The sequence below is a fragment of the Aricia agestis genome, chromosome 3, assembly GCF_905147365.1.
Source record: "Aricia agestis chromosome 3, ilAriAges1.1, whole genome shotgun sequence".
Classification (NCBI taxonomy): Eukaryota; Metazoa; Arthropoda; class Insecta; order Lepidoptera; family Lycaenidae; genus Aricia; species Aricia agestis.
The window spans coordinates 13633490-13657009 of record NC_056408.1 but is presented as its reverse complement, the minus strand read 5'-3'; the positions used below and the strand labels follow the sequence as shown (position 1 = coordinate 13657009).

Sequence of the window (23520 nt, the reverse complement as noted above, 5' to 3'; positions counted from 1 at the left end):
GTCAATAATATTGTTAATAAATAGTAAATAGACGAGACTTAGGAGATTCGCATAGCGTCGCCTCCGCACTCCCGTCTTACGCCGGCGGAGCGGCAGACAGGTGGGATCGTCCTCTCTGTCCCGCTCCGTGGCCTCTTTCTGCGACATAACAATTTCGCAGAAAGAGACTGCCGCCTGCCAGGCCTCATCGCTCTCGAGCAGCGCACCGTGCCCGGGAGCGAGGATCCCCGCCTAGCACTGCCACGAGATCGTGGCGCTGCACGGATTTTGACATTAACCTAATCTAACCTAACCTAACCACCCGGACACCCCGCGGTGATGGGCTTCCTGTTCCAATTTTGAATGGTTAATATAAAAATGCAATCGTATTGCCTCGTCAGAGCCAATCAACACGGCGTGTTGCGTCAGAGTTGCGTCAACGCAGCGCTGCCGTTGCGTTTTACATGCAAATAACCAAGGCGTTCACACGGCACGCTGCGTCGTCGCAACGAACACGTGACGGACAGCAGCCCCTGAGAGGAAACGGGAGGGAGTGTTGGCGCTAAGACTGCTTCGTAATAACGCTGCGATGACGCAGCGCCCGTGTGGCCAGCAAACGGCAGCACTGCGTCGACGCAACGCTGAAGCAACGCGCCGTGTTGACTGGCTCTGACGAGGAGGGAGGGAATACGATTGTATTTTTATTACAATTACCAGTACCATTAATCTTTAACCTCTTATAATTCATTTTATAAGAGTGAGAATAACTTAAGGGTAGGATCTTATAAACCGTTTGATGCCGGTTGGCAATAAAGATGGCTATTAGAAGGTCCCCTCGTCGTGACGCTGAGAGAATTGAATAGCGACCGTCATGTGAGGTCTCGACCGCATACGTAATATGCCTAATAAAATGTAAAACTCTAACCACAATGCGTCTTTCCAACGAAATTTCTAGGTAGGATTTGATACTAGTACAAAACTAACCTCATTAACCATTAAGATATTATCATTTTGTTTAGTAAAAATGCAGTTTGGGCTAATGAATATAATATATCTGCTATACTTCCATCCCTATAAGAATGAACTGTAGCGAGCTGTATTTTCGGACCATGACGACCTGCAAGCCGTCAAGGAGAGTGCGTATTCCCTGTTAGAGCCGGCAAAGCACTTGCAATTCTTTTGATGTTACGAGTGTCCATGCGCTACGGTAGTTGCTTTCTATCAGGTGATCCGTTTGCTCCTTTGCCCCTAATTATATAAAAAAGACGCTGGAAATAGACAAGTTAAAACCTATATTAAATTCATTACCTGAATACGACAGTTAAATTTGCAATCGTTACATCAATAACTTGCTTGTAACATTAAATATTGCAATTGCTCGTATCTGAAAACTTTCCGTCACAATGAGTCAATTTACTTTATTAAGTTGTTCGAAAAAAATGCAGAAAAAATTATTTGCTCTATTGGTTCCTATGAATAAAAAAACTAATTGGTTCCAATTAATTCAATCAAAGTAATATTCTCTTTGAAAGGAAACTTTGACCGATGCCATTGGAATTTAAATCGGGGGAAAAATATATATTTTTAATTACTGATTAGTGCATAATTAATATATTATTATGTATTCTATTGAATGACTATAGTCATATAGACTTCTATGAATAATGAACCACATTTTATAGTTACAATTATTTTGTGTTATTTTCACAGGAGCTAGTCGAATCTTACTTGAAAATAATACCGAGCTACGTCATTGAGTCGGCCTGTGTAAATGTTGAGTTCTCAGCTGAGTTTGATATAACGCTACCAAATTACGCTGGTCCACCTTCTGCCTATGAATTATTAATTTCTTTTGACCCTACTGGACTAAACTGCAATATTAATATGTCTGCTTTGAATAAGCTCTGTAATAACTAGACAAAGATGGAGGGATATAATATTATCGTACCCACCAGTGTAGAGCTCTGAGACATGAAAGGGCTTAAAAATTTGAAAATTTTATTGTATGTACACAATAAAGGTTTCACCTTTTGAAGCCCTTTCAATTGATATGTGTGGATGTGGGGGTTCAGCTTGGGTACGGGTTCCATACAAAAATGCCCCTTCTCCTTTCGATAATATTTGTTATAGAAATAGGGTCGACGACATCGTATCACACAACTTTTCACTCCAAAAAATTAGTGTTTTCCTTATTTTTCTTTCACGTGCAAAAATTCGCGCGCAATATCTAGTTTCATATAAAATCCCTTAATAATTGTCTCTTGAACATTCTGGTACGCAACGACCTGACCTATATTCCATGGGAAATGTAATTATGGTATTTAATAGTGATCATTAATATTCCATTTTACTTTGTTCACAATAATCTTGGGTAATGGGGTACTTCAGATAATTATGCTTTAGTTAGTTGGGGAAAAAGACGATTTCGAAATAGGTCAAAATGTACTTTTTACTCGATCACGACGAAAGAAATTTTGGCAGTTTTTTTTATATTCCATACTATTTAAATTATTATTATATCTACAACTAGCTGACCCGACGAAATTCGTATGACTTTTCACCTAATATAAACCTAAAATTAGCCAAATCGGTTTAGGCGTGTTATGGAGAGAATAATAAAATTTAAAATTCATTTTTACTTAAGTATATAGATAACAAATACCTTTAATATTTGTAGCATTTACTAAAATCTCCTTTATATTATACCAAACTACATATTACAATAGTTGTACACATTAGAATATTGTGAATTTGGAAATTATCTTGGTCATCTTAACGCAAGCTTTCCTATAACTGACAATATAATAAAGCAATCTTTTTGCCATTCCATATTGGCACATTTATTTCGGAAATGCAATAAAGTATATGAAAGATGAATGTGACTGGCCGGATGGGGTACAATTTGTAAGTTTTTTATTCGATTGGCTGTCGAGAGGCTGCAGAAGTTTGGATGGATGAATCTCTGTTACTCAATCACAGCGAAATAGCTGAAGGCTCGTTTTGTTTTGTAAATATCTTATTTTGTAAATATCCAATGTATATATTAGCTCAAAGCTGATCAACGCATCAATACCTTATTGGCACAGACCAAAACCTTAAAATTAGAAAATTTAATTTTCGTTTCTCTCATTATGTAACTCTTATAAGAGACTTTTTCAAAATTCTCTTCTTCGGAGTGTAAAAAAGGGCTCAAGTAAGTTAGTCCAGTGTGGAATACCACACGGAGGACTGTATGCTGAAAATCTCTATATTTCTTTAAACTTGTCTAATACATTTTTATTGCAATTTGACACTCGACGAAGAGATAAGGATTGATGATTTCTACAATGATTTTTTTTAAAAGTGTGAGGCTAAAATATGTTAGTACATACTGTAAAGTTACAGTAAATAGTAACACACATACATTTTAGTATTGGTACTGAACCAAGAAAAACCCATTACAATAATGCGATGATGTGTCTGTCTGTTGTCTCTTCATGCTCAAACCACTGAACCGATTTTTCTGCCATTTGAAATAGAGACACATGACAAGTATTAATAATCTATGTCCTTTCACGAAAGGACATAGATTATTAATACTTGTCATCCCGGTATTTTTTATGAAATAAGGGGGGCAAACGAGCGAACGGGTCACCTGATGGAAAGCAACTACCGTCGCCCATGGACACTCGCAACATCCGAAGAGCTGCAGGTGCATTACCGGGCTTATAAGAGGGAATACGCTCTCTTCTTGAAGGTTTGCAGGTCGTATAGGTCCGGAAATACTGCTGGTGACAGTTCGTTCTAGAGCTTTACAGTGCGCGGTAGAAAGTTACGCGAAAAACGAACGATGGAAGACTGCCACTCATGAAGGTCATCACCTTCATCCATCCTCATCAGGATGGTATATTTTTCGCGTGGGGCGATGGCGAAAAGTTGCAGGAGGTATGATTCCGAAGTCCGAGCAATTCCTCAGAGCACTCTCCATGACACAACCGATAGAGGATGCAGAGTAAAGCTAATGTAAAATGTAAGGTTCCCACGCAATAAACGAATTTTGGCACAACGTATTTGCGAGCATCAGTATAGAACTATAAGCCTTATATTGACTGCAACGGTCAAATATATTCCTCATGAGAAAAAAATCCATTCCATACCACAGAATATATATTACTACAAAAATAGCAAAAAACAATAACCCTGTAAGAGCAAACAAAACTTCACATAAAAACGTAATAAGATAATTCTAGGTGATATATGACTAAAGTTTGCCTTCTAAATTTACTCATTCCTTCCGAGATGAAAGGTTATATAACTTTTGTCTATGTAAATGATAAAAATATAGTCAGAAACCGACGATCAATTTAAACGATTCAAGTTCACTCGTACACACTTATTTTACCTCTAATAAAATCTTTATTTGGAAGTCATAAGGGTCACTTTTGTATAGAATCCAGGGTGAAACAGCTCTGATTGGGTTGGAGGTCCCGCAGTAAGGCTGGTCCGCGCGGCATTCTACTCAGTGCTCCCGGCAACGTAGACCGCCTCCGAGGTAAGTCAAAACTTGGCTCACGCTTTTTTTTTAATTTTTAAATACGTGACAAACGTTTGCACCTTAAAAATCATACCTGCCAGTATTTTACAAGACGTAATTTTATTTAAAAAAGGAACGTACCATTTTTAAAGTGAATTTTAAATACTTTTTAAATTCGAAATTATTCAAAAACACTCTAAGTAGAGGTAGATATTATAAACTTGATGTTGAAACTCGAAGTTTAAATACTTTAAAATATTTAAAGTTTTTAAATCCACAAAGAGCATCCGTTTTAAAAGTGATGAACTCGGAAACTTATTTCTTCGCGCATTACAAAGTTCGTGCACAATTTCGAAGTTTCATCCGCGTTGAGATTGCTTACAATATACTTGTAAATTAAAAAAGTTATGGTGTATCTGGTTAGGGACTTTTTAAGGGCCTGTTAAGCTTTCTTGTTACTTGGCTTTATAAATGTTCAAGGAAAGGACACAATAAGTACATACAATAAGTTTTAAAAGCTTAAAAAACCTTTTTATAACAATAAATATATCGACTATTTCGTTTTTAGTGAAATCATATTTTTACAAGTATAATGTAGTTCTATAACTACATTATAGGTACTTGTATAAAAATATGATTTATACCTTGTTATAGCCTCATAAATTGTACCTTGTTACTATTAACAAGGTACATATCATACAATTTTTTAAAAATTTGAATTTGAATTTTGATATTCAATACTATATACATACTATGTGAATCGTGGTTTGTACTAGAGATTAAATTATGTAAAGACAAAACTTGCAGTGTCAAATTTTTGTAACTCAAAACTCATTTTCTTTATCGTTAAATCTTAAATTCTTGTTTTTCTAGGTTTTAAATGAGTAAAGTAATTACAGCACTGAATAATATTGACGAAAGTTTTTTATTATGTAATATTACAAGCCCTTCTTATACAATACAGATGCGCATGGAACCGATATGGTACCTTCGCGCAGGTTTTTATAAACAACAGTGTTGCACGCAACATTGTTCAGAAATGGATATCCATACAAATATAATAAATGTGAAAGTGTGTTTGTCTGTCTATTACATCTTCACGCGCAAATCGTTAAACCGATTTTGCTGAAATTTGGTATGGTGATACTTTGAGTCCCGGGATAGGTCATAGGATACTTTTGATTCCGAAAAATGTACGGTTCTCACGCGATACGTAATTTTGGTGCAACGGAGCGGGTGTCATCTAGTATTATATAATTTAGAAATGCATTACAAACTACGAATAATAAAAACTAAGGAAACTTAACTCCCGTAAATGCTTCAACCGTTTTGATTTGGTTCCTTTTCGCACACACGGCAATAGCAACGAAACTCATACGTCATACACTCAAATCAACGAAATAAAGCTGTTGCCATTAAGGACGCTAGCACATTTTTCACAAATATCAGCGATTTTCAGGTACCATTTTAAAGAATTAGGAGTCACACTGCAAAGATATTTTGGTTTCAAATGAAAGATAATATATTCATCTCCACGTCTATACTATAAAAATTTCATAGCCGCATACAATATTTAAAAAATGGGGTTTGATTAGGTACCATTATAGCTAAATACACTGAACTAAGGAAAATGAATATACAAAAAAATTGTTGCTTATTTAGTCCCCTATACGAATAGCTAAATATTTTATATATAAATTAGTAACATTTCCATTCATAAGAAAAATAATAAACGCTCTCAAATTTCTTCATACATTTTCGCCCTATCAAGAAAGCGGCGAGCGTCGTAACCGCCACTGTACAAGGCGCGCTGATATTGAATGTTATTTTAATGTCTTTAACGTCGATATTCGTACTGACCTGCTAATTTTTGACATAATTTTTGTGATAGCGTCCTTAATTGTCACATCTACATTTAGACAAAATTGTGTACCTTTAAACTTTTTAATCGGGACTTAACGCAACTTACTTAAGTAGTAATGCTACTACGAGTACATACTTTTTCTCGACGTTTCGGCCGTGTTGCAACGGCCGTGGTCAGGAGGGGACTCTTTTACTTTTTCTTTTACTTTTACTCGTTAAGTTCCGATTAAAAAGTTTAATTATAATGCAACGCGAAAGTTTAAAAATTGTGTACCGACTATAACTGCAGTATGCATAAAGTATGCATGTATTCGGGTCACATTTTGTGGATCGTGGACAATTTTTTTGACACATTTACTCTTCCTTAGTTTTTATTATCTACGCGTTACGTTCCCAGAGACCCAGAAAACCTACACAGTATATAACTATAATATAAAGCTGTTGTTAGTTTAATTACAATGTTTTCTTGAACACCCTCGAGGCATATACTAAGCTCATTAGGGACTATTTCACTATCAAAGTGAAGATACCCCTTTGAGATACTAAGATGCAATCTCTTTTGGTCCCGTTCTAAAAGAGCTGCTTCTAATAAATTACTTGGAGTGTAATGTAAGCTGGTCAGTCGTATAAGGTTGTTTTGGTGCGTGGCTACAATCACGCCGCCATTTAGTGATGTTAATTGTCAATGTCATCCTTGTAATGTATCATTTTCATCATCATAATTATAGACATGAGTGGATGAACCGGGTAACTAACATTTAATATACTTAAAAGCAATTACTCATTTTTGCCCTCATAATTTGAAGTAACCTTGTAATTACTAATACTTTATTATCAGGCTAATATATCTAGCTTTACATAGGATCCACATTTTTTATTTCAAATCGTTTTCCCGGTCCTAAAACCTCGGCAAAAAACGTCATTTTTCAAATTGTTACTTACCTGAGCTTCCTCAAGAATTTTAGCGGCCATTGAAACTACACTCCTAAACGTCGATCAGTACACTATGGTTGATATTTCGGAACTTATCCCCTATGTTGAATCTAGCTTTGACAGTAAAGTTAACGAAAATATCATGATTAAATTCGCAGAATTGAGTACAAAATTATGAATAAAAGAGAAGTTTAAAGTATAATATAGGTTTCAAGATTTCAGTCTGAGCCTGATAGCCGTCTTTAGAAGTTTAGGATTTAAGATCCAATTTCAAAAGCTTTAAGGACTTTATTGTTGGATGGTTTAGTTTAGAGTATTATGATATAAGAGTGGTACGATTAAATTCATAATCTATCTATCTATATATTATATAAAACTCAAAGGTGCTGACTGACATGGTGATCTACCAACGCACAGCTCAAACCACTGGACGGATCGGGCTAAAATTTTACATGCAGGTAGATATTATTACGAAGCCATCCGCTAAGAAAGGATTTTGATAAATTCCAACCCCAATTGGTTAAAATAGGGGATGAAAGTTTGTATATAATAATACTTCTTAACGCGAATGAAGCCGCGGGCAAAAGCTCGTAAAAGATCAATGCGAAAGAACTTCTATCTTTCTGTATGTATGTATTATAGCATTTAAAGCTCTTCATGTTAAAACAGTGCAACCATTTTGATGATTTCGCAGTATTTCGAGGGAATAACATCCCGAAAAATATCAGTGTCTTCGCGATAAACGGATAGAATCTACTACATCTAAAAATAAATAAAACCTGAGAGGTGTCAAGGGATACCCGAATGGAACGAAAAAATCTGTAAACACACTCAAAAAAGTATTAAAAAAAATGCCATTTATTGCCCAGGAATAGTAACAACGCGTTGCTGTTTATTCTCAAAAAACCGCTATCTTGTTGACGCACAGGAATACTATCAAGGCCCTCTGCCCCACCACGCAGGTACTAATAAAAAATGTCGAGGTCAAAATCCATTTGAAGACGAGGTAAGATTTTAACAGTTGTCTACAATCTACATGTTATTTACTACAAATAGTTACGTAGCATAGTAATAATTGCAGTCTTTACCGGCGATTGTGAGTCCTAGTACTCAATGAAAATATAAAGGCGATTACATTCAATTGTACCAGTTGTATCACAAAGTGCCTGCAAATTGGATAATGTACTAGAGGCTTAACATTCTAAATTAAGGTAACGTCAGCGCACCTTGCAACGTGAAGCGGTACGTGGATATACAGCTCAACTCCCTAAAGCCATTTAGGCCCTAAGAGCCAGTCCACACGGCGCGTTGCGTCAGCGTTGCGTCGACGCAGTGCCGTCGTTGCGTTGTTTTACATACAAATAACCAATGCGTTTACACGGTGCGCTGCGTCGTCGCAACCTACACATGACAGACAGCAGCCACCGAGACGAAGCGGGAGGGGGTGTTGACGTTAAGGGTTGATTCAGACCGCAACGCGACGCGTAGATGCATTTATAAATTAGTATGGATTTGACAGATTCGCAAGACGTCTGACGCAATTGAAATCTGTCAAATCCATACAAATTTAGAAATGCATCTACGCGTCGCGTTGCGGTCTGAATCAACCCTTAGAATGCTTCGTAATAACGCTGCGATGACGTAGCGCCCGTGTGGCCGGCTATGCGTCAAACGGCAGCACTGCGTCGACGCAACGCTGACGCAACGCGCCGTGTGGACTGGCTCTAAGGGTCAATTCAGACCACAACGTGACGCGTAGATGCATTTCTAAATTAGTATGGATTTGACAGATTCGCAAGACGTCTGACGCAATTGAAATCTGTCAAATCCATACAAATTTAGAAATGCATCTACGCGTCGCGTTGCCGTCTGAATCAACCCGAAGCCGTGCCAAATAATGTACCGTACTTAATATACCTACACTTGAGAAAGAAAACAGCAAAATTTTTAAATTTTCGAACTATGTAATTCGAATTTATAATAATATTTTCCTAAATAAAAATAAAACACGTATTTGAATAAGATATTCAATTTTCAAAAACAAAAAGAAAACAAAATATTTCTAATTCGTTTTTCAAATACAGAATGACCACCGGCCACAGTACAGCAATATTATTGTTATACTGTGCCACCGGCTTTCATTGTTTTGACAGGCGCTGTGCCTCCAGCTTAGAATGTTGAAAACTTTTTCATTTCCCTGAAAACGAAATCCCTGACGGCATGCGAGCTGTCTTCGCTGATATTTCCACATGCCAAATGAAATATGCATTCGCTGTGGTTTTTCTTCTTGGATTATTTTTAAAAAAGAGACTCAGAATTAGTTTACATTGTATTGACATCGTTGATTGCAACATGTCGCGTCGATGCAATGAGATGCATTCAAGACTGCACAGAAAGATACAATATGTTGCAAATTGCAATGCAATAAATAAGACATAGGTCCTATATTAGGTAGCCTATTTTTTTTCGTGGACTTTAGTAATTTGGTTAAAATTCTCTCGAACAAAGCGTCATATTGGGAAATATTATCTTAATATACGAAAAGCAGCGAAACGCACATGAAAACCAGCTGGTCGAGGCGATATTACACATATGGTGGAGTGCGGACAATGTTATTTTATGTTCGTTGAACTATAAAATGGACAATAATAGTCCAACAGAGTCTCAGCGCGAGTTTTATTTTCATTTATTGTACATAAATAAGCGTAACGACCAACCTCATAGTAAGTGTCGCAGTCTGGTCATAATGGCGTTGTAATTTTTTTTCATGGCTCAATTTTTATTTATCTGTACGGTCTAGTATTTTTTCAAAAAATATCCTTTATTATTGGATACATTTTTATATTTGCATGTTTAACACACATAATCAGCCGCTATAAAAATAAAAAACCGGCCAAATGCGAGTTGGACTCGCCCATGGAGGGTTCCGCAGCAGCAAAAAGGTTTATCTTTTTGAAATTAAAATGTTTTTGATTTATTTTTATATTTCAGTTGATTTAATTATAGTTAAATTAAGGTTTACTATTTATGACGTATAAAAAAAAATCTTGCTAGATCTCGTTCAAACCAATTTTCGTTGGTAGTTTTTATAGTAATGTACATCATATATTTTTTTTAGATTTATCATGTAAGTACTTTAATTGTTAGAGGGGGGGGACACACATTTTACCACTTTGGAAGAGTCTCTCTCGCAAATTATCGAGGTTAGAAAAAAGTGATATTAAAAACCTCAATATGAATTTTGAAGACCTATTCAAAGATACCTCACACGCATAGGTTAGACGAAAAAAAAATTTTTTTTTGTTTCAGTTGTACCTATGGGGACCCCTAAAGTTTTTAATATTTTTTTCATTTTTGTATCAAAATCTTAATGCGGTTCACAGATTACATCTACTTACCAAGTTTCAACATTATAGCTCTTATAGTTTCGGAGAAAAGTGGCTGTGACATACGGACGGACAGACAGACAGACAGACAGACAGACATGACGAATCTATAAGGGTGCTGTATTTTGCCATTTGGCTACGGAACCCTAAAAAGGATCAAAACATTTTATTCCAATTCACCGGTATTGCTAGAGTCAATTTATTTTCTCACTTTTTGTCATCAGATTCTGGTAGACCTACAGGCCTATACTTACTCACACTTTATCTTATAGGGTCAGTCAAGGGTCAGTTCACATTATTAAAAAAGTAAAGAAGAAAAGACGCAGATCCTGTCATGGATATATTATAGTTTTTTATGAAAAAATATTACGTTCTTGGGATGAGCAATAAATTCTTCACCTAGTAATTTTTGTATTCAAAGGCTTTGAAAGGAATTTTTATGACTAGTTTTTATGTGATCCATCATATTATGAGATAGCATTCCTTTTTATGGATAAGAAAAGAGCTGTAAAATAAAAAAGTAAAAACATACTGCGAAAGTTAAGATTGTTAATGTGCAGTATATAGATAGAGATGCAGTATTATAGATATTTTGGAAGTACGAGCACAAAAAACCATTAATTTTTTTCTGCCTAAGCTTATCTTTATGTTCGGTTTACATTATTCCATTCCAGTGATCTAATATAGCGCTGGATTTTTTTTCCAATTTTCGTAATCCAATAGCCAGCTCTGGATTTATGTATAAGCAGTGTAGGCCATGGCCTATAGGCGGCAGCGTCCTATCATGGCGTCTTAGGGTTAGAGGCAAATGTTAGAGGATATAGTTCGTCATAGGGGCGGCAAAATTAAACTGGCCTATACTCATAAAATATATAAGCCCTGCCGATAACAATCTAGCGATTCAGCAATCCAGATTGGAATGATGAATATTATATACCCGCTATTAAATAAGCAGTAGATCATCATAAGCGTGATCATTGACGATGCTTCGGCACGAATGGGCCGGCTCGACCGGAGAAATACCACGAGCTCACAGAAAACCGACGTGAAACAGCGCTTGCGCTGTGCTTCGCCGAGTGAGTGAGTTTACCGGAGGCCCAATCCCCTACCCTTTTCCCTTCCCTACCCTCCCATATTTCCTCCCCTACCCTCCCTATTACCCTATTCCCTCTTAAAAGGCCGGCAACGCACCTGCAGCTTTTTTGATGCTGCAAGTGTCCATGGGCGACGGAAGTTGCTTTCCATTAGGTGACTCATTTGCCCCCTTATTTCATAAAAAAATAATATCCGTAGTGGATATTTTATGTCTTATTTTTTCCATATTCTTACATTCTATGGCGGATTCTAGGTCGGTTCGAGTCATAAGACTAATACAAAGTCTAGGAACTAAATAAAGGTCTATAAAAGTCTCGTAACATTTTTTCCTCGACGTCATTAATCTTTTTCATTACCGGCCAGCCAGTTAATGAAGTCACTAAACAATTTAATTAGAACTCTTCCAGTTTTCAATCCTGATGGGCGATTTAATTAACTCTTATTAAATTCCAAATAAAATACTATTTTTAAACATTCTAAAATGGATATTTGAATTTTTTAATCGGTGCACAGTTTGTTCGAAGCTTAAATATTAAGAGTTCCGTGCTTTACTGTATGATAATTTAAATAATATCTATTGCAAATGCATTTATAGTTCTTGAACCTTACATTTACATCTTTTCTCTAAACTCATAAACTCTATAATTTTAACACGGTAAACTTAATGCCATTGAGAAAAGAGAAAATTCCATGATCGACATGCACATGCCATAAACAGCTTAACAATTATAATGGTTGTCCATTATAATTTGTATCCCAACGTGTAGAGGGGTTCATACAGACTTTGGGTTCGGTCATGATTGTTTTATTTAATACTAGATGTCCCGCGCGGCTTCGCCCGCGTAAATTAGTAATTTTACAGAAACCGTACTATTACCCATACAAATAGCTATGTATACTCTCTTCACGTGGTCTACTCTATATCTGTGCCAAATATTGCTATAAAAATTGCTCCAGTAGTTCGTGACATAAACCCTTTCTAATATTTCCCCCGATTTTCCCACATTTTCCTGAGTTTCTTCAGTCGTATTAGTCTTAGCGTGATAATATATAGCCTATAGCCTTCGCCGCTCGCGAATCGCCTCGATAAATGAGCTATCTAACACTGAAATAAGTTTTTAAATCGGACCTGTAGTTCCTGAGATTAGCGCGTTCAAGCAAACATACTCTTGAGGTTTATAATATTAAGTATAGATTTTTTTTAATTATCGCTCGACAAACTTGAGTCTCGATCTAAAAGACTATGAAGAGTACCAATAACAGGGTCATGATAGGCTCATAACCATTGGACGATGCATGGTATAATATGGTAGTGATGATGAATGTAAATTGCATAGTAGCATATGCTTTCCATTCTTAAAACAACGCCGAAACTCCCAAATTTGTTTCTATAAAGAATCAGGAGTTCTCTCAGCACCTTCCGAACCACGGTATACCAGGTAGGTACCTTGGTGCAAAATCTTACTTATTGGTAGTATATGCTCAGAATACTTCTCACGAAACCGAAGTCACCACAATATGTTTCCCTATAAATTTTGAGGAGTTCCATCGATTACTTATGGATCCTTCATCAGATTACCACTTTTGTGAATATAATAATACCCTATGGTATATATAATATAATTGTAAAGTTTCATTAAAATCCGTTCAGTAGTTTTTGGTTGAAAGAGTAACAAACATCCATACATCCATACATCCAAACAAACTTTCGCCTTTATAATATTAGTAGGATGTCGCCAATAGTTGGAGATAAGCGTTCCAATATTATCAGACGGGCAATTCGAAAACACCCCTATTGTTTGAATCGATAACACACATTGGTTTCACCCCAACTCGACCGACACTAGCAACATTATGTGTGATAATATGGCTAATTAGGCGTAATATTCGATGATAATGTTATGTTTTGTTACATAAATTATCACTAGCTATTCGACCGAGCTTTGCTCGGTATTCGATAAAACACGAATAAAATGACATTTTCTAAAAATGATTCCTAGCTAGATCGATTTATCGCCCCCGAAACCCCCTATATACTTAATTTCATGAAAATCGTTGAAGCCGATTCCCTTTAATACCTTATCAAATAATATTTATTTTCTATCTACGTTCTATCTATCTGTAACACCACCAAACTAAGTAAGATCATTAGCAAAAGAATTTTAAACAATTCGAGAGATTCGAGGCAATACTTTTTTATTTCATTGACCAAACTTCCGAAAACAAAAAACAGAGGTTTTTCAGAATTTCTTTCGTACGATTTTGTTTATCTGAGGAACAAAGATAAAAAAGGTAAACAGACCCATTCCGTGCGATTCACCGATAGAGGTCTGACGAAGGATTTCTTTTATTTTGTTTTGAACACATTTTTCTCATCAAATTAATATCGAGCGGGTTGTTTGAAAGGCTTTTCAGTTCTTTTAGGTAAGCAATGCTTGTTTACATAGCAAACATAGGCACTAACCAAGCAAGTTTTTGAGAATAGCTGTATAAAAGATTAGTTTATTCCTCCTAATCATCAAGATTCTGAAATTTCTACTGTCACTGAAACTAAGCTGAATTTTAATATCCACTCCGATTTTCATCAGCTAGTTTATACATACTTCAGCTTTTTAAGCGTGATGACTGAAAGCTACGCATTTACTATATTATTAGTATGGATAATATAGATCTATGAATCTTTATCTTGAACCGTAAAATGATTGCAGCTGTCTCAGCCTACGCCTTAGTAAATTAGCGCATTAAGTCAACGTCGCATCTCGCGCCGTTTCCAACGACGCATAACGTAGCAGGGGTAAGATTTACGAATCCCATGAATTTCGAGCGAGGAATAAACCCGAACATGCTAAATTTAGTGTTATTCTTGACTTGATGTGACTTATGAAGTTATGACGCAGAAATGGTAAAATGGGCTTTTTTCACGAGATTTCCTTTATCGTAGTCTTTGTCCTTGACAGCATATTATATAATATTACTAGCTGTCCCGGCAAACGTTGCTTTGCCATAATATATATCAAGTAATTATTTCATCCATATTATTTTATTGAAGTGACTAAATAAGTATGTCACCATGGCAACGTCCATCGCTATCCCGTCGCACAAACAATGGTTGCCGTCAGTCTCGAGTTGTAATAATTTACTGTTATTTATTCAACAAATGCACTTATCAATATAAAAAGTACCCAGTAGCCGATTCTCAGACCCACTGAATATGCATATAAAATTTGGTTAAAATCAGTAAAGCTGTTTCGGAGGAGTACGCGGCCTGACATTGTGACACGAGAATTTTATATATAAGATGTAGGAGTAGACTACGTATATTCCCTTGGTGTTCTACTAGTATTTATCACGCAGTTCCAAAGTCTATTCAATGCAAATTGCATATCCATACTAATATTATAAATGCGATAGTGTGTCTGTCTGTATGTTACCTCTTCAGGCCCCAATCGTCAGAACCGATTCTGCTGGGCATGGAGATAGTTGGAGTTTCGGGAAAGGACATAATATTATGTCCTTTATGTATCCTATATTCTAGGCTATTTTGTATCCCGTGTAAAATGTATAAAATGTATGGTTCCCGCAATGAACGAGTTTTGGTGCAATGGAATTTCGGGCCTCATCTAGTTGCTTAATATTTTATACAAGAAAACTGTCAAAACTACAAATATAGTTAAAACCTATCATGTAAATTTATTAATCTGGATGATAATCTAGGACCTAGGTATAAGTTTCTGTGTAGTTATCACAGATACGAGTTTTACGTTTACAAGCGCAAATTGTTCTCCATAAGTGTATTTCCACATTTCCAACAACTTGGGAAACTTTCAAACTCGTCCCAGATGGAAACGGTCACATGATAATTGTCTTCCACCGAATTTATTTGAAAACTTTATACTCTATTACGGAGGTGTGTAGTTCCAAAATTATGGAAACTTTTCGTATAAGTATGTTTCTTATGAATAATTCCAAAGGAATGGAATAAAGGCTGATTCCTTTATTTTACGATAAACTATTTTTTTTTTATGAAATAAGGGGGCAAACGAGCAAACGGGTCACCTGATGGAAAGCAACTTCCGTCGCCCATGGACACTCGCAGCATCAGAAGAGCTGCAGGTGCGTTGCCGGCCTTCTAAGGGGTAACAGGGGAGGGTAGGGAAGGGAATAGGGGTGGGTACGGAAGGGAATAGGGGTGGGTACGGAAGGGAATAGGGGAGGGTACGGAAGGAAATAGGGGAGGGTAGGGAAAGGAAAAGGGTAGGGGATTGGGCCTCCGGTAAACTCACTTACTCGGCGAAACACAGCGGAAGCGCTGTTTCACGCCGGTTTTCTGTGAGGACGCGGTATCTCTCCGGTCGAGCCGGCCCATTCGTGCCGAAGCATGGCTCTTCCAAGTCTAATAACTATACTAATATTATAAAATATGCGAAAGTGTGAAAGTGGGTCTGTCTCTCACCTGTGCACGCTTAAACAGCTGAACCGATTTTGATGGAATTTGGTATGCAGATACTTGAAGTATATTGGATATTGTTAGTGAACAGGCTGGTTTGTAAATAGGTAGGTATATTTGTTACTTCTTCGTGCAAAAACACTGAACGGATTCTTCTGTAGAGTTCTAGGCTCTGAATTAACACATAGACAACATTTTATCATGATTAAGTACAGATAGGAAATCAAATAGGAAATGCGAGTTTTGAACAATGTATCTACAATAATCAGTTTTAATGCGAACTGACCCTTACACTCTCAGTGCATGTTCAGCCAATGACTGCTAAGCAAAGTTCGGACGTGACCAATTACGACAAATGTAGTTCAACTTGTTTCTGTTTCAGGTACTCGCTCGAACTCGCGCAACTGTCAAGTAAGTTTAACATGTTATATGGCTTACGTCAGGCATGGCGAACCAATGGCACACGTTCCGCCAGCGGCACGTGACATAAAATTTGGAGCACGCTACTGGTCACAAAACTAGTATCGTAATTATTTTACCAACAATCAAGGTTATCCACCTCTGTATAGTGAGCACCGAATTAGGCAAATTTTGAAATACGCACGGAATCACAAAAAATAATTGAATGGCACGTTTATGCCTTCCTCAGAAAGATTTCTTCGGAAGGCACGTTGATACGAAAATTCGCCATCCCTGGCTTACGTAATATTGTGTTTTAGGGGAGCTATTGATTATTCTCCTTACTAATAAATATTTATACAATTTACAAGTTTGTCATTGTATGTTACCATCAGAGAAATTAATGAATATTCAGATGGCGTAGCTTCTAGCTATACCACGCTCTACGTTATTCGGTCGGGTTATGTCAAGTCAACGGGGGTAACTGCAGTAGGAATAATGAAACTATCACCGTCGAGTAAAAGCTACACCTCGTCACGTATTTTGGCGAAGAGACTACGCTAATGATTAATTTATTACACAGCGGTCCTCAAACGTGGCCCTTTTAAGAAGTGACATTTTTGACGGACCCCAAAAATATTTTTTTGTCTTTGAATGAATTGTCTCCATACTCGTGTCTGAGATTTCTAAAATCAAATCATATAGTATCTTTCGCGGAGCCCCTGCAAGACCAATGGTCTTGCAGGGGCTCCGCGAATCCCCGAAGCCCCGAGGCTTTGCAATGGCAAAGCCTCGGGGCTCCACAGAGCACACGAATGGCCGCTATAGTACGTAGATAACATTTAGCCCTGGCGCGCACTAGCAGCCAAGTAGGCGGTCATCGAGAATAAAATCATAATTGGACATTGCGGTTTTTGATTCTAGTAGACTCATATACTTTAGTATGAAACCGCCATAGACAACGCGCACCTGGCCGCAACGCGACCAGTGGCCACACCGTACTGTCGATGGCCGCCGCGGCCTGAACGCTAGTGCGCGTCCGGGCTTAGGCCGTGCTCAAACCAAACTGCCGACTGTCAACCGTCGAATGTGAGCGAACGTTACGCAGTTTATTGTATTTCCATACATAATATTCACTTTTTCGTTCACATGTAACGGATAATACGTTATTATGCTATGCGTAGGCGCTGACATTCGGCGGCCGATTAATATAGCACGTCACTACGCTCCGCGGACGCTGATTGGCTACGTAGCTACGTCAGCTATAGCGTATAGTCAGCATACTGTGAACGAAAAATACTGTTTATTTTCACGTTTACACTGGGGTTCACAGTGAGCTGCTCACATTCGGCGGCTTACAGTCAGTTTGGTTTGAACACGGCCTTAAATATTTGTTATCAGGTCCACCATCTGAGTTGGTTCACACAAAATTTATAGCGAGCGATATATTGTTATAATAATTGTTATCTTTTGTTTCATCAATTTTGACTAATCTACATTGCGTGTATACTTAAGAGTCCGGGTGCCATCGTAATTCTCATACAAACGTAATGCCAAGATCATTTCCCATACGAGAATATTTACCATATTTGAGTTATTATTTAGCTTAAGATAGTAATTACCTAGGTTCCTATACAAAGATTCACTGCAAAATATTTACATACTTACCAAAAAATATGAACGATTACAGTTTAGTATGTAAATATATTTGGTATGTAAATATTTTGCAGTGAATCTTTGTACAGGAACCTAGGTAATTACTATCTTAAGCTAAATAATAACTCATATATGGTAAATATTCTTGTATGGGAAATTATTTTGGTATTACGTTTGTATGAGAACTGCGATGGCACCCGGACTCTTAAGCCACCTTAGTGTAAGATAGTATGTATATTTGTGTTACATAACACAATTTGTCGAGTAAATTATAGCCTATTAGCTGATGCTTAATATTGATACCTGAACTTCCAATGTGTTGAAGCGGAAGTAAACTAATTTTGAACTATTAAGTAAGCGCCTACCAAACATATTACACGAACAAACTTACAACTAGATATAGGAAATAGAATTTTCACCCTCAACAATTTGTTGTACATTATAGAGTCGTTACCTTATGCTACTTGATAGAAATAAAGGTAAAAAAATTGGTAAATAGTAGTCGTTGAGTAATAATAATACTCCCCACGCAGGAGTAATTTTATAGTGGTATAGAGCGCGGCTCTTGACTCGGAGGTCGTGGGTTCGATTCCCGCGTTGGAAACATGTTATTTCCAAGTTTGGTTAGGACAATGCAGGCTGATCACCTGATTGTCTGACAAGTAAGATGATCCATGCGTCGGATGGACATGTAAAAAGTTGGTCCTGCGCCTGATCTCTCGCCAGTCGTGTCGGTCGTCCGTCCCGGGTTATGAGAGTAAAGGAATAGATAGTGCTCTTGTTTACTGCGCACATACTTGGGCACTATAAAATTACTCCTGCGTAGCTGGCCTGGTTTCAATGAAACCGGCCACCGTCACCGAAACCGGTGTGGGAGCTATTATTATTATTATTATTAGTTTACCATGTTCGGGTAAATTAAAGAATTTATTCATTAATGAAAATAATAAGGGTTTAAGGTTTTTTTATTTAAAATCCGTCCACCGTGCCATAGATTAAAAACCAATTTAATGCAAACAAAGAACAACCGAACGAATAAGCAAGTGAAAATACAAAACCTTGCTCTCTCTAGTTTTAAACTGAAAACAATTTATATTTTATTATCTATTTAAACTATATTCTGGAGCATAGCCAGCTAACTTGGTCTTATCAAGTCCAATTGAATCGAATATACATTCACAACATCCTCGCCCAAGTGTGGACATAATAGAATATAGTCGATTTGCCAGCAACCTCGACATGGCGAATTTCAAGCGAACGCTTTGAATTATTCAGTGAAATAATTTTAGAATTTTATTAAAGGGTTAAATCGATTTGCCGTGTCTGCTTATTAGGAAAGTCAATACAATACGTCCGCAACTTCGTTTCATAAAAATGATTTATCGCGGGGAACTGTACATTTTTCCATGACAATAACAGCCTTATCCTATCTCCGGGGCCTAAAGTATCTCCAACCCAAAGATTATTCCATTACTTTGATATTGTTATGTTATATACTTAATAGTATTTCTGTATTTACTATGATTACAAATTCCTGAATCATATTTTAAGGTCGGTCCACATTTTGCAATATAAAGAGGTAGTGAAGGAACTGCAAAGCGTTTTATAAAATTAATGACCTATTGAAAACTGAACTTTATTTACTACACATAAACTAAACATAAATTTCGACTTGCTGCTCGCGGTGTAATGCTGCTCATTCCAAATTTGAACAACTTACAGTAGACCGGCTCCTGCTCATAATCCTTATTGAGGTAAACTTACTATTCAGAGTATACTAGTACCTAGCTTTAAGAAAATGATTTGTAGTTCAGATAAAACCTTATTCGTTTTGATCTGTAATGTATTGTAGTATTGTGTAAAAATCTGGGCTGCCTCCCTACCATGAGCTCTTAAAGCAGTATTATTTTAATATTACTTTTGGATTTCGTATTAGCAAACATGATCTCTATTTTTTATAAACATAAGTATGGTTTTTGTTTGTGCCAAGTACTTAGCAAAAGTAATATTAAAGTAATAAGAGCTCATGGTAGGGGAGCAGTACTCTCTAATCCGACACGGCCATGCAAAACTTTTGTCGGATTAATCGTATTTAAAAATGCATCATAACGCATCGTGACGTTGCAGTGTGATTTTCTGCAAAAGACGCAAGCAACACTATACGATTCGATCATTATTGAAACAGTCATTTGTCGTAGTCGGGGCACTGGAAGTCTTTTGTAATGGCGCGACCTACATTTACGATTGATGGCGCTAAGCAACTGTTAAGTAGCTGCAAATGGCTAAGTTTTACAATTTAAAACAACGTGTTTAAAAGGCCAGCAGGCAGCAACGCACCACCAACTCTTCTGATGTCGTGAGTGTCGCGAGTGTTTCCATTAGGTGACCCGTTTGCTCGTTTGCCCCTTACATTTATAAAAAAAACGCTTGTGAAAGGACAGATGAGGTCACATGAGTATCTATACAGGGTGTAACAAAAACAAGTGATAATACTTTAGGGTGTGTACGTGTTCCTTGTAGAGAGTTCGCTGTGAAAGTAGCAGCGCTGAAAGACCAAAATTTTTTTTTACTTTTGTATGGAGAAACTCGTGACGCTCGGGCCCTTGCCCATACAAAAGTGAAAAAAAATGTTCGTCTTTCAGAGCTGCTACTTTCACAGTGAACTCTCTACAAGGAACATGTACACACCCTAAAGTATTATCACTAGTTTTTGTTACACACTGTATATATAAAACTCAAAGGTGAGTGACTGACGGTGATCTATCAACGCACAGCCCAAACCACTGGACCGATCGGGCTGAAATTTGGCATGCAGGTAGATATTATGACGTAGGCATCCGCTAAGAAAGGATTTTGATCAATTCCACCTCCAAGGGGTTAAAATAGGGGATGAAAGTTTGTATGATACTTAACGCGAGCGATGCCACGGGCAAAAGCTCGTTTTGCATAAAGGTACAATTTGGAAGCCGGCTACATGAAGCGGCAGCAGACGACGTGTCGTCGCGACACTGGGTACTGGTTTCTATGTATTTCTATGAATAAGTGTCGCCAGCTTCGTGTCACTGCGGATGCCCGGGCCGCACCTGCGTAGTGCTTCGTGCTTAAAATGATACTATTGGACTTATCCTATGGTATCGTCTCACTGCACGCAGCTTCGTATGATAGACGAATATTGTGCGGCCACGCCATTAGAAATACAAACAAACCAGGTAGGGTCGCTACGACATGTCGTCTGCGGTTGCTTCATGTCGCCCGCTGCCAACCAGCACCTTAATCCTTCATAGAGGAAACTTAAAACGAAGACTTTTAAAGCACAGTATAGCAATATGACATATTTATATTGCTATGCTGTGGTTTAAAGTGTTTGTGCTAAGCGTTTTGACAGCAAGATATCATAGGATACCTACAGTAATTATTATTGACGATTTAAAAAAAAATCAAGTTAATAATATTATTAGCACATAATATGTGTAATAGTATTTATTCAAAGACTATGTACCTACTTAAATTCATTTTTACGAAATTATCAATTTCGATCAATGAATTTAATATTTTATCTGTAGTCGGGTCCAGGCATTTGTTACGATCGGTAGAGTTTTTTGAATCCAGGCACGTTCCGAAGTAATGGGCCATTAACCAAGCCGCGACTTTCGCTTGACTTCTTTAAGTAGCTTTTGTAATAAAACTATTTTGAAGCTCGAATTAAGATCGCAAATATTGTATAACCAAATGACTCTCGCAACTTAGTTGTGGTAAACTAATTTATAGAGCGGGTGCCGTACATTTTTCTGGGATAAAATGTATTGTATGTCCTTTCCTTGGACTTAAAGTATCTCCGTGCGAAATTTAAGCAAAACCAGTTCAGCGGTTTGGGCGTGAAGAGGTAACAGGCAGACATGCACACTTTCGCATTTACAATGTTTGTACTGTGGTTAGTACGGATGTAAAGATTGAAAGTTACATTTATTACCGCGTATCTGTCTGTCTAACAGTCTGTCTCTTTGTCTTTTATGTCTTCACGCGCGCTGTAATCAGGTTTTCATAAAATTAGATAATAATATGGAGATTGGAGATACTTTGAGTCCCAAAAAGGACATAGGATAGCTTTTATCACCGAAAAGTGTACGATTGTAATCACAACGAAATTGGGGCAACATCTAATACAGAAACCAATAATTGTGTACAATGTGTTCTAAGGTTTGGGCATATGATATTGAGCAAAGATTGGGCACATCGGTGACGGGTGAGAATCTGCCTGCCATCCTGGGGGGGAAAAAGAGGGATTTGTTTCTCACTTTTTGCATGAGAATAGTGTGTGATACTAATAAGAGAAATTCGAGTATGTTATTGTGATTCTTAAGCTGTGATACTAGGGTAGTTAAATGTTGTGCTGTATTTTTATTGTTTTTAATTTTGACATTTATAATTATTTTAATCGGAATGCTATTTATTTGACTAGTTAATCATTAATCGTTAGTTAGTTTAATTGGAATAATTTTATAAGTTTAATATTTGAATGTATAGTGTTGCATACACAACCTAAATGTTAACAACAAGCCCTGACACCGTTAGGGGGGATGAGAAATTAAAAAAAAATAATAATAATGGATTATGTTGCATCTCGCTCTTTTCCTGTTTCGCAGATTTTTCGTATTGCGTCGTTAGTGTTGAGTTTTAATTCTCCTGGATCACAGTAAGTTACTTAGTAAAAGTGAAATTATTGTAACCTAAACTAAACATACAGTTTAGAGTGTATTTGGATAAGCTTTGCCTGGATATGGACAGACGGACAGGCTGATAGTTTATCTTTGTGATCGGGTCCCGTTTTTACCCTTTGAGTAAGGGACCTAAAAAGGAGAAAATTATCTATTTCCGTTATTATACTATGCTAACGCGGTCGAAGTCGCGGGCAACAGCAGCTATCCATACTAATATTATAAATGCGAAAGTGTGTTTGTTTGTTTGTGTTTTCTTCGCAGCCTAACGAAGCTACCAATCGACTTGATTTTTGGCATCGACTTAGTTGAAAGGATGGAGAGTAACATAGGCTACTTTTGGTCTTGGAAAAACATCATGTTTCCAAACGAGATTTGCAAGAATATTCGTATTTTACGCGATTTTAGAATTCCACGCGAGCGAAGCCGCGGGCAAAAGCTATAAATTATAAACTTAACAAACCGTTGAAACCTGGTCTGATTTTAAAAAGCATAAAACTACATGATCCTATAACAAATAACAGTTTCTGTTGT

General features: G+C 37.1%; 1 protein-coding gene across 1 annotated transcript in view; it reads left to right on the top strand.

Moving 5' to 3' along the window:
* The first annotated feature begins 4492 nt into the window (after positions 1-4492).
* The window catches only part of LOC121725342 (calexcitin-2), a 51830-nt gene continuing 32802 nt past the window's right edge, over positions 4493-23520 (top strand). The window contains exons 1-2 of the mRNA XM_042112235.1: positions 4493-4510; positions 16599-16627. The gene's annotated coding sequence lies outside the window, so the exon portion shown is untranslated. The remainder of the gene's footprint in view (positions 4511-16598; positions 16628-23520) is intronic.